Source organism: Oncorhynchus nerka, linkage group LG2 (assembly GCF_034236695.1).
Source record: "Oncorhynchus nerka isolate Pitt River linkage group LG2, Oner_Uvic_2.0, whole genome shotgun sequence".
Classification (NCBI taxonomy): Eukaryota; Metazoa; Chordata; class Actinopteri; order Salmoniformes; family Salmonidae; genus Oncorhynchus; species Oncorhynchus nerka.
This window is the reverse complement of record NC_088397.1, coordinates 94,955,296-94,969,534: the sequence shown is the minus strand read 5'-3', so window position 1 is coordinate 94,969,534 and position 14,239 is coordinate 94,955,296. Positions and strand designations below refer to the sequence as shown.

Below are 14,239 nucleotides of genomic sequence, written 5' to 3'. Positions count from 1 at the left end.
CTAGTTGATAAGAGGTTAATAACTGTTATTAGTTGATAACTGTTACTAGTTGATAACTGTTACTAGTTGATAACTGTTACTAGTTGGTAACTGTAACTATATAGTTGATAAACTAGTTGGTAACTGTAACTATATAGTTGATAAACTAGTTGGTAACTGTAACTAGTTGATAACTGTAACTATATAGTTGATAAACTAGTTGGTAACTGTAACTATATAGTTGATAAACTAGTTGGTAACTGTAACTATATAGTTGATAAACTAGTTGGTAACTGTAACTAGTTGTTGATACTAGTTGATAACTGTAACTAGTTGATAACTGTAACTATATAGTTGATAAACTAGTTGATACTAGTTGATAACTGCAACTAGTTGTTGTAACACGATCTATCCATAGCCTTTCTCTTCCAGTCAGTTGTACCTGGTGGTTCTGTTGTTGCCGCGGCGACCCTTGGCCCTCTTCCCAGCTCCGCTCCTCTCCTGCTGTGACCTCTGGGTGGCCTGACCCCGGCTAGGGTCAGAGGTCGATTGACTCTGCTGCAGTACTCCCCTGTACTGAGACCCCCTACACACACCACACACATCTGAGTAACCCTGCTTTTCTTCAGACATGCGTTTCAAATACTGTTCCTGTGCCTGTGAGCTTGCCTGGCTTAAATCAACCAATAGAAAGGTCCCAAAACCGCAACCCCCCCCATCTGGCAATCCAGGCAGACAAGTAAACGCTCAAAGTTTTAAACATTTTTGTTTCTCTTTTTTGGGATAGTTACACCCTGACATGATCTGGGTGTATCTGCCTTCTGTTCTCTTATATAAAGAGGTCTATTGTGACAGACATCTATGTAACCATGGTGATAACCATACCTCCAGCTGTTTGTGTGCTGGGGCTGTGTCCGGATGGAGCGTCTCTACGGAGACTCCGCGACAACCGTCTGGTGGGCGGAGCCGTGGATGGCCACGCCAGGAACCGGCTGCCATGACGACGGGATGAGGATCTGCTGGGTGCCGGCGGGCCAAGCCTGCTACAGAGAGAGAGAGAGAAAAAAGAAAAAACACACACACATAGAAACCAGTTAGCATTCATTCCAGTGTTTATCTGTAATATCACATGAAAGCAGTGCCAACCCTGGACAGAATGTCATTGTCCAGAAGAGCCAATCACTACTCGTATTTGTAAGTATTGACATGTTGAACAGATCTGTCTGTTTAAACTATTGGCACACAGCTCAGACACCCATCCATACCCCACAAGACATGTCACCAGAGGTCTGTTTAAACTAGTAGCACACAGCTCAGACACCCATCCATACCCCACAAGACATGTCACCAGAGGTCTGTTTAAACTAGTAGCACACAGCTCAGACACCCATCCATACCCCACAAGACATGTCACCAGAGGTCTGTTTAAACTAGTAGCACACAGCTCAGACACCCATACAAACCCCACAAGACATGCCACCAGAGGTCTGTTTAAACTACTAGCACACAGCTCAGACACCCATCCATACCCCACAAGACATGCCACCAGAGGTCTCTTCACAGTCCCCAAGTCCAGAACAGACTATGGGGAGGTGCACAGTACTACATAGAGCCATGACTACATGGAACTCTATTCCACAGTACTACATAGAGCCATGACTACATGGAACTATATTCCACAGTACTACATAGAGCCATGACTACATGGAACTATATTCCACAGTACTACATAGAGCCATGACTACATGGAACTATATTCCACAGTACTACATAGAGCCATGACTACATGGAACTCTATTCCACAGTACTACATAGAGCCATGACTACATGGAACTCTATTCCACAGTACTACATAGAGCCATGACTACATGGAACTCTATTCCACAGTACTACATAGAGACATGACTACATGGAACTCTATTCCACAGTACTACATAGAGCCATGACTACATGGAACTCTATTCCACAGTACTACATAGAGCCATGACTACATGGAACTCTATTCCACAGTACTACATAGAGCCATGACTACATGGAACTCTATTCCACAGTACTACATAGAGCCATGACTACATGGAACTCTATTCCACGGTACTACATAGAGCCATGACTACATGGAACTCTATTCCACAGTACTACATAGAGCCATGACTACATGGAACTCTATTCCACGGTACTACATAGAGCCATGACTACATGGAACTCTATTCCACAGTACTACATAGAGCCATGACTACGTGGAACTCTATTCCACGGTACTACATAGAGCCATGACTACGTGGAACTCTATTCCACGGTACTACATAGAGCCATGACTACGTGGAACTCTATTCCACGGTACTACATAGAGCCATGACTACATGGAACTCTATTCCACAGTACTACATAGAGCCATGACTACATGGAACTCTATTCCACAGTACTACATAGAGCCATGACTACATGGAACTCTATTCCACAGTACTACATAGAGCCATGACTACATGGAACTCTATTCCACAGTACTACATAGAGCCATGACTACATGGAACTCTATTCCACAGTACTACATAGAGCCATGACAACATGGAACTCTATTCCACAGTACTACATAGAGCCATGACTACATGGAACTCTATTCCACAGTACTACATAGAGCCATGACTACATGGAACTCTATTCCACAGTACTACATAGAGCCATGACTACATGGAACTCTATTCCACAGTACTACATAGAGCCATGACTACATGGAACTCTATTCCACAGTACTACATAGAGCCATGACTACATGGAACTCTATTCCACAGTACTACATAGAGCCATGACTACATGGAACTCTATTCCACAGTACTACATAGAGCCATGACTACATGGAACTCTATTCCACAGTACTACATAGAGCCATGACTACATGGAACTCTATTCCACAGTACTACATAGAGCCATGACTACATGGAACTCTATTCCACAGTACTACATAGAGCCATGACTACATGGAACTCTATTCCACAGTACTACATAGAGACATGACTACATGGAACTCTATTCCACAGTACTACATAGAGCCATGACTACATGGAACTCTATTCCACAGTACTACATAGAGCCATGACTACATGGAACTCTATTCCACAGTACTACATAGAGCCATGACTACATGGAACTCTATTCCACAGTACTACATAGAGCCATGACTACATGGAACTCTATTCCACAGTACTACATAGAGCCATGACTACATGGAACTCTATTCCACAGTACTACATAGAGCCATGACTACATGGAACTCTATTCCACAGTACTACATAGAGCCATGACTACATGGAACTCTATTCCACAGTACTACATAGAGCCATGACTACATGGAACTCTATTCCACAGTACTACATAGAGCCATGACTACATGGAACTCTATTCCACAGTACTACATAGAGCCATGACTACATGGAACTCTATTCCACAGTACTACATAGAGCCATGACTACATGGAACTCTATTCCACAGTACTACATAGAGCCATGACTACATGGAACTCTATTCCACAGTACTACATAGAGACATGACTACATGGAACTCTATTCCACAGTACTACATAGAGCCATGACTACATGGAACTCTATTCCACAGTACTACATAGAGCCATGACTACATGGAACTCTATTCCACAGTACTACATAGAGCCATGACTACATGGAACTCTATTCCACAGTACTACATAGAGCCATGACTACATGGAACTCTATTCCACAGTACTACATAGAGCCATGACTACATGGAACTCTATTCCACAGTACTACATAGAGCCATGACTACATGGAACTCTATTCCACAGTACTACATAGAGCCATGACTACATGGAACTCTATTCCACAGTACTACATAGAGCCATGACTACATGGAACTCTATTCCACAGTACTACATAGAGCCATGACTACATGGAACTCTATTCCACAGTACTACATAGAGCCATGACTACATGGAACTCTATTCCACAGTACTACATAGAGCCATGACTACATGGAACTCTATTCCACAGTACTACATAGAGCCGTGACTACATGGAACTCTATTCCACAGTACTACATAGAGACATGACTACATGGAACTCTATTCCACAGTACTACATAGAGCCATGACTACATGGAACTCTATTCCACAGTACTACATAGAGCCATGACTACATGGAACTCTATTCCACAGTACTACATAGAGCCATGACTACATGGAACTCTATTCCACATCAAATAACTGATGCAGCAGGGGAATCAGATTATAATTTTTTTAAACCGATAAGAATACACCTTATGGAACAGTGGGGACTGTGGAGAGACAAACACACACAGGCAGACACATAAGACACACATTCTACACACACATGGATGTTGTATTGTAGATATGTGGTAGTAGTGTAGTAGTATGTAGTATGTGGTAGTAGTGTAGTGGCCTGAGGAAACACACTTAAAGTGGTATGAAATGTAATGGCATATTTTTTTTATTGTATATACAGTGGGGCAAAAAGTATTTAGTCAGCCACCAATTGTGCAAGTTCTCCCACTTAAAAGATGAGAGAGGCCTGTAATTGTCATCATAGGTACACTTCAACTATGACAGACAAAATGAGAAAAGAAATATCCAGAAAATCACATTGTAGGATTTTTAATTAATTTATTTGCAAATTATGGTGGAAAATAAGTGACTAAATACTTTTTTGCCCCATTGTAACTGCCTTGGCAGGAACTAATGGGCAGCTGCTGCCTTGACAGGAACTAATGGGGATCCATAATAAACCCCAGGAAGAGTAGCTGCTGCCTTGGCAGGAACTAATGGGGATCCATAATAAACCCCAGGAAGAGTAGCTGCTGCCTTGGCAGGAACTAATGGGGATCCATAATAAACCCCAGGAAGAGTAGCTGCTGCCTTGGCAGGAACTAATGGGGATCCATAATAAATCCCAGGAAGAGCAGCTGCTGCCTTGACAGGAACTAATGGGGATCCATAATAAACCCCAGGAAGAGTAGCTGCTGCCTTGGCAGGAACTAATGGGGATCCATAATAAACCCCAGGAAGAGCAGCTGCTGCCTTGGCAGGAACTAATGGGGATCCATAATAAACCCCAGGAAGAGTAGCTGCTGCCTTGGCAGGAACTAATGGGGATCCATAATAAACCCCAGGAAGAGTAGCTGCTGCCTTGGCAGGAACTAATGGGGATCCATAATAAACCCCAGGAAGAGTAGCTGCTGCCTTGGCAGGAACTAATGGGGATCCATAATAAACCCCAGGAAGAGCAGCTGCTTCCTTGACAGGAACTAATGGGGATCCATAATAAACCCCAGGAAGAGTAGCTGCTGCCTTGGCAGGAACTAATGGGGATCCATAATAAACCCCAGGAAGAGTAGCTGCTGCCTCGGCAGGAACTAATGGGGATCCATAATAAACCCCAGGAAGAGTAGCTGCTGCCTTGGCATGAACTAATGGGGATCCATAATAAACCCCAGGAAGAGTAGCTGCTGCCTTGGCATGAACTAATGGGGATCCATAGTAAACCCCAGGAAGAGTAGCTGCTGCCTTGACAGGAACTAATGGGGATCCATAATAAGTTCCAATACCAGACTCTCATGATTGCTAAATACTGCACAATTTAAACACCAATCCCCCTTGCCAAATACATGTGTAAATATTGGACTATAAACGGTGCCTTCCTGTATTATACCGATGCTCAAATGTTTATTCTGTTCTACTGAGACATTTACTTTATGTTGGTATTCTTATCTTTATTATTTATTATTATTGTTGTTGTTGCATCGTCCAGAAGGAACCTGTATGTGAGCATTTGGTTGGACGATGCATACCATGCCTATCCTGTACATACAACTAATAACACTTAAAACTTAGATTAGGCAGAGAGAGACAGAGACAGAGAGACAGAGAGAGATAGACGGAGAGAGAGACAGAGAGATAGACGGAGAGAGAGAGGGAGACAGAGAGAAAGAGTGAGAGACGGAGAGAGAGTGAGAGACAGAGAGACGGAGAGAGAGAGAGAGACGGAGAGAGAGAGACGGAGAGAGGGACGGAGAGAGAGAGAGAGACAGAGAGAAAGAGACAGAGAGAGAGAGAGACGGAGAGAGAGAGAGACGGAGAGAGACGGAGGGAGAGAGACGGAGAGAGAGAGACGGAGAGAGAGAGAGACGGAGAGAGAGAGACGGAGAGAGAGAGAGACGGAGAGAGAGAGACGGAGTGAGAGAGATGGAGAGAGAGGGAGACGGAGAGAGAGAGACGGAGAGAGAGAGAGACGGCGAGAGAGAGAGACGGAGAGAGAGAGATGGAGAGAAAGAGACGGAGAGAGAGAGATGGAGAGAGAGAGAGAGAGCGAGACGGAGAGAGAGAGAGACGGAGAGAGAGAGAGAGACGGAGAGAGAGAGCTAGAGAGAGAGAGAGAGCGAGACGGAGAGAGAGAGAGACGGAGAGAGAGACTGAGGGAGAGAGATGGAGAGAGAGGGAGACGGAGAGAGAGAGAGACGGAGAGAGGGACGGAGAGAGAGAGAGACGGAGAGAGAGAGATGGAGAGAGAGAGAGAGAGAGCGAGACGGAGAGAGAGAGAGACGGAGAGAGAGAGACTGAGGGAGAGAGATGGAGAGAAAGAGACGGAGGGAGAGAGACGGAGAGAGAGAGAGAGACGAGACGGAGAGAGAGAGATGGAGAGAGAGAGAGAGAGAGAGAGAGAGAGAGAGAGAGACGGGGCTATATGGCTGCTGACTAGCTCTCTACATCACCGATGTCATGGGAGTCTGGGACCTGATAAACTGGACAACTACATCCAACAAGAAAGGAAGGAAGGAAGGACGGAGGGAAACACTAACTAGAACAGTCTCATTGCGGTGCCAATACCGTTGAGCTGAAAGGAAAGGAGAAGAATGGGTCGAGCTGTTAAGGAAAGGTGTGTCTCAGCTGGTGTCTCCTTTAGGGAAAAGATATGAGAGGAAGTAGGGGGCGAAGGAGGGGCGAGGGAGGGAGAGGGGGAACAAGCAACCACAGGAAGCTTCAAATAAAGTGAAGTCAGGAATCATGCCTCCATGTCCTCAGAACAGCAGATCTACAGAAAGGAGGGGAAGAGGGTGTGTGTAGGCGCCTCCACACTGCAAGAGAAAGGAAATGACAGACTGAGAAAAAGGAAACGGGGACAGAGATAATCAGAGTAGAGACGGAGAACAAGGTAAGAGACAGAGATAATCAGAGTAGAGACGGAGAACGAGGTAAGAGACAGAGATAATCAGAGTAGAGACGGAGAACGAGGTAAGAGAGAGAGAGATAATCAGAGTAGAGACGGAGAACGAGGTAAGAGACAGAGATAATCAGAGTAGAGACGGAGAACCAGGTAAGAGAGAGAGATAATCAGAGTAGAGACGGAGAACGAGGTAAGAGACAGAGATAATCAGAGTAGAAACGGAGAACGAGGTAAGAGACAGAGATAATCAGAGTAGAGACGGAGAACGAGGTAAGAGACAGAGATAATCAGAGTAGAGACGGAGAATGAGGTAAGAGACAGAGATAATCAGAGTAGAGACGGAGAACGAGGCAAGAGACAGAGATAATCAGAGTAGAGACAGAGACAGAGAACGAGGTAAGAGACAGAGATAATCAGAGTAGAAACGGAGAACGAGGTAAGAAACAGAGATAATCAGAGCAGAGACGGAGAACGAGGTAAGAGACAGAGATAATCAGAGTAGAGACGGAGAACGAGGTAAGAGAGAGAGAGATAATCAGAGTAGAGACGGAGAACGAGGTAAGAGACAGAGATAATCAGAGTAGAGACTGAGAACGAGGTAAGAGACAGAGATAATCAGAGTAGAGACGGAGAACGAGGTAAGAGACAGAGATAATCAGAGTAGAGACGGAGAACCAGGTAAGAAACAGAGATAATCAGAGTAGAGACGGAGAACGAGGTAAGAGACAGAGATAATCAGAGTAGAGACGGAGAACGAGGTAAGAAACAGAGATAATCAGAGTAGAGACGGAGAACGAGGTAAGAGACAGAGATAATCAGAGTAGAGACAGAGACAGAGATAATCAGAGTAGAGACGGAGAACGAGGTAAGAGACAGAGATAATCAGAGTAGAGACGGAGAACGAGGTAAGAGAGAGAGAGATAATCAGAGTAGAGACGGAGAACCAGGTAAGAGAGAGAGATAATCAGAGTAGACGGAGAACGAGGTAAGAGACAGAGATAATCAGAGTAGAAACGGAGAACGAGGTAAGAGACAGAGATAATCAGAGTAGAGACGGAGAACGAGGTAAGAGACAGAGATAATCAGAGTAGAGACGGAGAACGAGGTAAGAGACAGAGATAATCAGAGTAGAGACGGAGAACGAGGTAAGAGACAGAGATAATCAGAGTAGAGACGGAGAACGAGGTAAGAAACAGAGATAATCAGAGTAGAGACGGAGAACGAGGTAAGAGACAGAGATAATCAGAGTAGAGACGGAGAACGAGGTAAGAAACAGAGATAATCAGAGTAGAGACGGAGAACGAGGTAAGAGACAGAGATAATCAGAGTAGAGACGGAGAACGAGGTAAGAAACAGAGATAATCAGAGTAGAGACGGAGAACGAGGTAAGAGACAGAGATAATCAGAGTAGAGACAGAGACAGAGATAATCAGAGTAGAGACGGAGAATGAGGTAAGAGAGAGAGAGATAATCAGAGTAGAGACGGAGAACCAGGTAAGAGAGAGAGATAATCAGAGTAGACGGAGAACGAGGTAAGAGACAGAGATAATCAGAGTAGAAACGGAGAACGAGGTAAGAGACAGAGATAATCAGAGTAGAGACGGAGAACGAGGTAAGAGACAGAGATAATCAGAGTAGAGACGGAGAACGAGGTAAGAGACAGAGATAATCAGAGTAGAGACGGAGAACGAGGTAAGAGACAGAGATAATCAGAGTAGAGACGGAGAACGAGGTAAGAAACAGAGATAATCAGAGTAGAGACGGAGAACGAGGTAAGAGACAGAGATAATCAGAGTAGGGACGGAGAACGAGGTAAGAGACAGAGATAATCAGAGTAGAGACGGAGAACGAGGTAAGAGACAGAGATAATCAGAGTAGAGACGGAGAACGAGGTAAGAGACAGAGATAATCAGAGTGGAGACTGAACATTATTGAAAGGGAGAGAATAAGAAGAGGATTGAACTGGGTGAGCGAGGAGGAGAAGGGAGAACGTGGAGGTGTGTGTGTGTTTTACCAGCACGGTGGCAGTGTGCTCCAGCAGAGTGGGGTGGCCAGCATCACAGCCCAGCCCCAGGGAACAGAGTACTGGGGGGGCTACGCCCGCTACCGTGGGGGGTGGGGGTGGAGGGTGGCTACCATCAGGGGTGTGCAGGAGCCCTGGGAGGTGGAGGGGAAGGGGGATGGGTCAGGAAAGGGTGGAGGGTTAAATAAGTTGGCAGAGACTCTTTATCCTCGGGTTGGTGAACACTCGTTATTTTCGACCTGTGGAAGCAGGTGTTTCTGGACTGATTGAGATAAGATGTAGGTCAGACGATAAAACTGTCAAGGTCATGACGATGGTCCTTGGATGGGGAGAGGAGGAGATATGAGCCCAACTCCAACAACCTTTCAACCGGAATATGTTCTAGATTCTTCTGAGCTTCAAGACCTGGAGTTCTCACAGACACGCACACACACAGACAGATACACACAGACAGACAGACACACACAGATACACACACACACACACAGACACACACAGATACACACAGACAGACAGACACACACAGATACACACACACACACACAGACAGATACACACAGACAGACAGACACACACAGATACACACACACACACACAGATACACACAGACAGACAGACACACACAGATACACACACACACACACAGACAGACACACACAAGCAGACACAAACAGATACACATACACAGACAGACAGACAGACAGACAGACAGACAGACAGACAGACAGACAGACAGACAGACAGACAGACAGACAGACACATGTACCTGTGTGAGCATGGCAGGCTGCAGCTGCAGTGGCTGTGTTGATTGGTTCTGGTTCACTATGGGGGCTGAACTGTTCATCCTCACTGGGAAACTAGAGCTCTTATTGGATGACTGGAGACCTGCAGACAGAAGAACAGCCAATCAGTGACCACCATGACATCACAACAGTGTTGCTAAGTCCCAAGTAATTCAGACGGTCTGAAGTTTACATACACCTTAGCCAAATACAAAGTAGATGTCCTAACCGACTTGTGTCCTGCACAAAGTAGATGTCCTAACCGACTTGTGTCCTGCACAAAGTAGATGTCCTAACCGACTTGTGTCCTGCACAAAGCAGATGTCCTAACCGACTTGTGTCCTGCACAAAGTAGATGTCCTAACCGACTTGTGTCATGTACAAAGCAGATGTCCTAACTGACTTGTGTCCTGCACAAAGTAGATGTCCTAACTGACTTGTGTCATGTACAAAGCAGATGTCCTAACTGACTTGTGTCATGTACAAAGTAGATGTCCTAACCGACTTGTGTCCTGAGTACTTCCGGCGCCGACTGAGATGGCCGCCTCGCTTCGCGTTCCTAGGAAACTATGCAGTTTTTTGTTTTTTTACGTGTTATTTCTTACATTAGTACCCCAGGTCATCTTAGGTTTCATTACATACAGTCGAGAAGAACTACTGAATATAAGATCAGCGCCAACTCACCATCAGTACGACCAAGAATATGTTTTCCGCGACGCGATCCGGTGTTCTGCCTTACAAACAGGACAACGGAATGGATGCATGCAGCACCCAAGGAAACGACTCCGAAAAAGAGGGGAAACGAGGCGGTGTTCTGGACTCCGAAAAAAGGGCACATCGCGCACCACTCCCCAGCATTCTTCTTGCCAATGTCCAGTCTCTTGACAACAAGGTTGACGAAATCCGAGCAAGAGTAGCATTCCAGAGGACATCAGAGACTGCAACGTTCTCTGCTTCACAGAAACATGGCTTACTGGGAAGACGCTATCCGACGCGGTGCAGCCAACGGGTTTCTCCACGCATCGCGCCCGACAGAAACAAACATCTTTCTGGTAAGAAGAGTGGCGGGGCGTATGCCTCATGACTAACGAGACATGGTGTGATGAAGGAAACATACAGGAACTCAAATCCTTCTGTTCACCTGATTTAGAATTCCTCACAATCAAATGTAGACCGCATTATCTTCCAAGAGAATTCTCCTCGATTATAATCACAGCCGTATATATCCCCCCCAAGCAGACACATCGATGGCTCTGAACGAACTTTATTTAACTCTTTGCAAACTGGAAACCATTTATCCGGAGGCTGCATTCATTGTAGCTGGGGATTTTAACAAAGCTAATCTGAAAACAAGACTCCCTAAATTTTACCAGCATATCGATTGCGCAACCAGGGGTGGTAAAACCTTGGATCATTGTTACTCTAACTTCCATGACGCATATAAGGCCCTGCCCCGCCCCCTTTCGGAAAAGCTGACCACGACTCCATTTTGCTGATCCCTGCCTACAGGCAGAAACTAAAACAAGAGGCTCCCACGCTGAGGTCTGTCCAACGCTGGTCAGACCAAGCTGACTCCACACTCCAAGACTGCTTCCATCACGTGGACTGGGACATGTTTCGTATTGCGTCAGATGGAAATATTGACGAATACGCTGATTCGGTGTGCGAGTTCATTAGAACGTGCGTCGAAGATGTCGTTCCCATAGCAACGATAAAAACATTCCCAAACCAGAAACCGTGGATTGATGGCAGCATTCGCGTGAAACTGAAAGCGCGAACCACTGCTTTTAATCAGGGCAAGGTGTCTGGTAATATGTCCGAATATAAACAATGCAGCTATTCCTCCGCAAGGCTATTAAACAAGCTAAGCGTCAGTACAGAGACAAAGTGGAATCTCAATTCAATGGCTCAGACACAAGAGGCATGTGGCAGGGTCTACAGTCAATCACGGACTACAAGAAGAAACCCAGCCCAGTCACGGACCAGGATGTCTTGCTCCCAGGCAGACTAAATCACTTTTTGCCCGCTTTGAGGACAATACATTGCCACTGACACGGCCTGCAACGAAAACATGCGGTCTCTCCTTCACTGCAGCCGAGGTGAGTAAGACATTTAAACGTGTTAACCCTCGCAAGGCTGCAGGCCCAGACGGCATCCCCAGCCGCGCCTCAGAGCATGCGCAGACCAGCTGGCCGGTGTGTTTACGGACATATTCAATCAATCCCTATACCAGTCTGCTGTTCCCACATGCTTCAAGAGGGCCACCATTGTTCCTGTTCCCAAGAAAGCTAAGGTAACTGAGCTAAACGACTACCGCCCGTAGCACTCACTTCCGTCATCATGAAGTGCTTTGAGAGACTAGTCAAGGACCATATCACCTCCACCCTACCTGACACCCTAGACCCACTCCAATTTGCTTACCGCCCAAATAGGTCCACAGACGATGCAATCTCAACCACACTGCACACTGCCCTAACCCACCTGGACAAGAGGAATACCTATGTGAGAATGCTGTTCATCGACTACAGCTCGGCATTCAACACCATAGTACCCTCAAGCTCGTCATCAAGCTCGAGACCCTGGGTCTCGACCCCGCCCTGTGCAACTGGGTTCTGGACTTCCTGAAGGGCCGCCCCAGGTGGTGAGGGTAGGCAACAACATCTCCTCCCCGCTGATCCTCAACACGGGGCCCCACAAGTGCGTTCTGAGCCCTCTCCTGTACTCCCTGTTCACCCACGTCTGCGTGGCCATGCACGCTCCAACTCAATCATCAAGTTTGCGGACGACACAACAGTGGTAGGCTTGATTACCAACAACGACGAGACGGCCTACAGGGAGGAGGTGAGGGCCCTCGGAGTGTGGTGTCAGGGAAAATAACCTCACACTCAACGTCAACAAAACTAAGGAGATGATTGTGGACTTCAGGAAACAGCAGAGGGAACACCCCCTATCCACATCGATGGATCAGTAGTGGAGAGGGTAGCAAGTTTTAAGTTCCTCGGCATACACATCACAGACAAACTGAATTGGTCCACTCACACTGACAGCGTCGTGAAGAAGGCGCAGCAGCGCCTCTTCAACCTCAGGAGGCTGAAGAAATTCGGCTTGTCACCAAAAGCACTCACAAACTTCTACAGATGCACAATCGAGAGCATCCTGGCGGGCTGTATCACCGCCTGGTACGGCAACTGCTCCGCCCTCAACCGTAAGGCTCTCCAGAGGGTAGTGAGGTCTGCACAACGCATCACCGGGGCAAACTACCTGCCCTCCAGGACACCCTACACCACCCGATGTTACAGGAAGGCCATAAAGATCATCAAGGACATCAACCACCGAACCACTGCCTGTTCACCCCGCTATCATCCAGAAGGCGAGGTCAGTACAGGTGCATCAAAGCTGGGACCGAGAGACTGAAAAACAGCTTCTATCTCAAGGCCATCAGACTGTTAAACAGCCACCACTAACATTGAGTGGCTGCTGCCAACACACTGTCATTGACCCAACTCCAGCCACTTTAATAATGGGAATTGATGGGAAATTATGTAAATATATCACTAGCCACTTTAAACAATGCTACCTTATATAATGTTACTTACCCTACATTATTCATCTCATATGCATATGTATATACTGTACTCTAGATCATCGACTGCATTCTTATGTCACTAGCCACTTTAACTATGCCACTTTGTTTACTTTGTCTACATACTCATCTCATATGTATATACTGTACTCGATACCATCTACTGTATGCTGCTCTGTACCATCACTCATTCATATATCCTTATGTACATATTCCTTATCCCCTTACACTGTGTATAAGACAGTAGTTTTGGAATTGTTAGTTAGATTACTTGTTGGTTATCACTGCATTGTCGGAACTAGAAGCACAAGCATTTCGCTACACTCGCATTAACATCTGCTAACCATGTGTATGTGACAAATAAAATTTGATTTGATTTGATTTGATTTGTACAAAGCAGATGTCCTAACTGACTTGCTAAAACTATACGTATATAGATGGGCTCCGATACAATACAGGAACGATACGTTTTAATTTGAAACAATTCGGTGGGATTCGGTTTGATTAGAAAATGAATCGATGCGACTGGGTTCGATACGATTCGATGCACTAACATTTGATGCATAAACACATTCATTTTCCATTCTAAATGAAAATCTGCTGCTGATGGAACTCATGAGATGAATGTCTCTGAGATGAATGTCTCTGAGCTGAATGTCTCTGAGCT

General features: G+C 45.8%; 1 pseudogene; it reads right to left on the bottom strand.

The window, feature by feature from the left end:
• LOC115123611 (homeodomain-interacting protein kinase 1-like) overlaps positions 1–14,239 on the bottom strand; it is a 41,866-nt pseudogene that overhangs the window by 16,782 nt on the left and 10,845 nt on the right.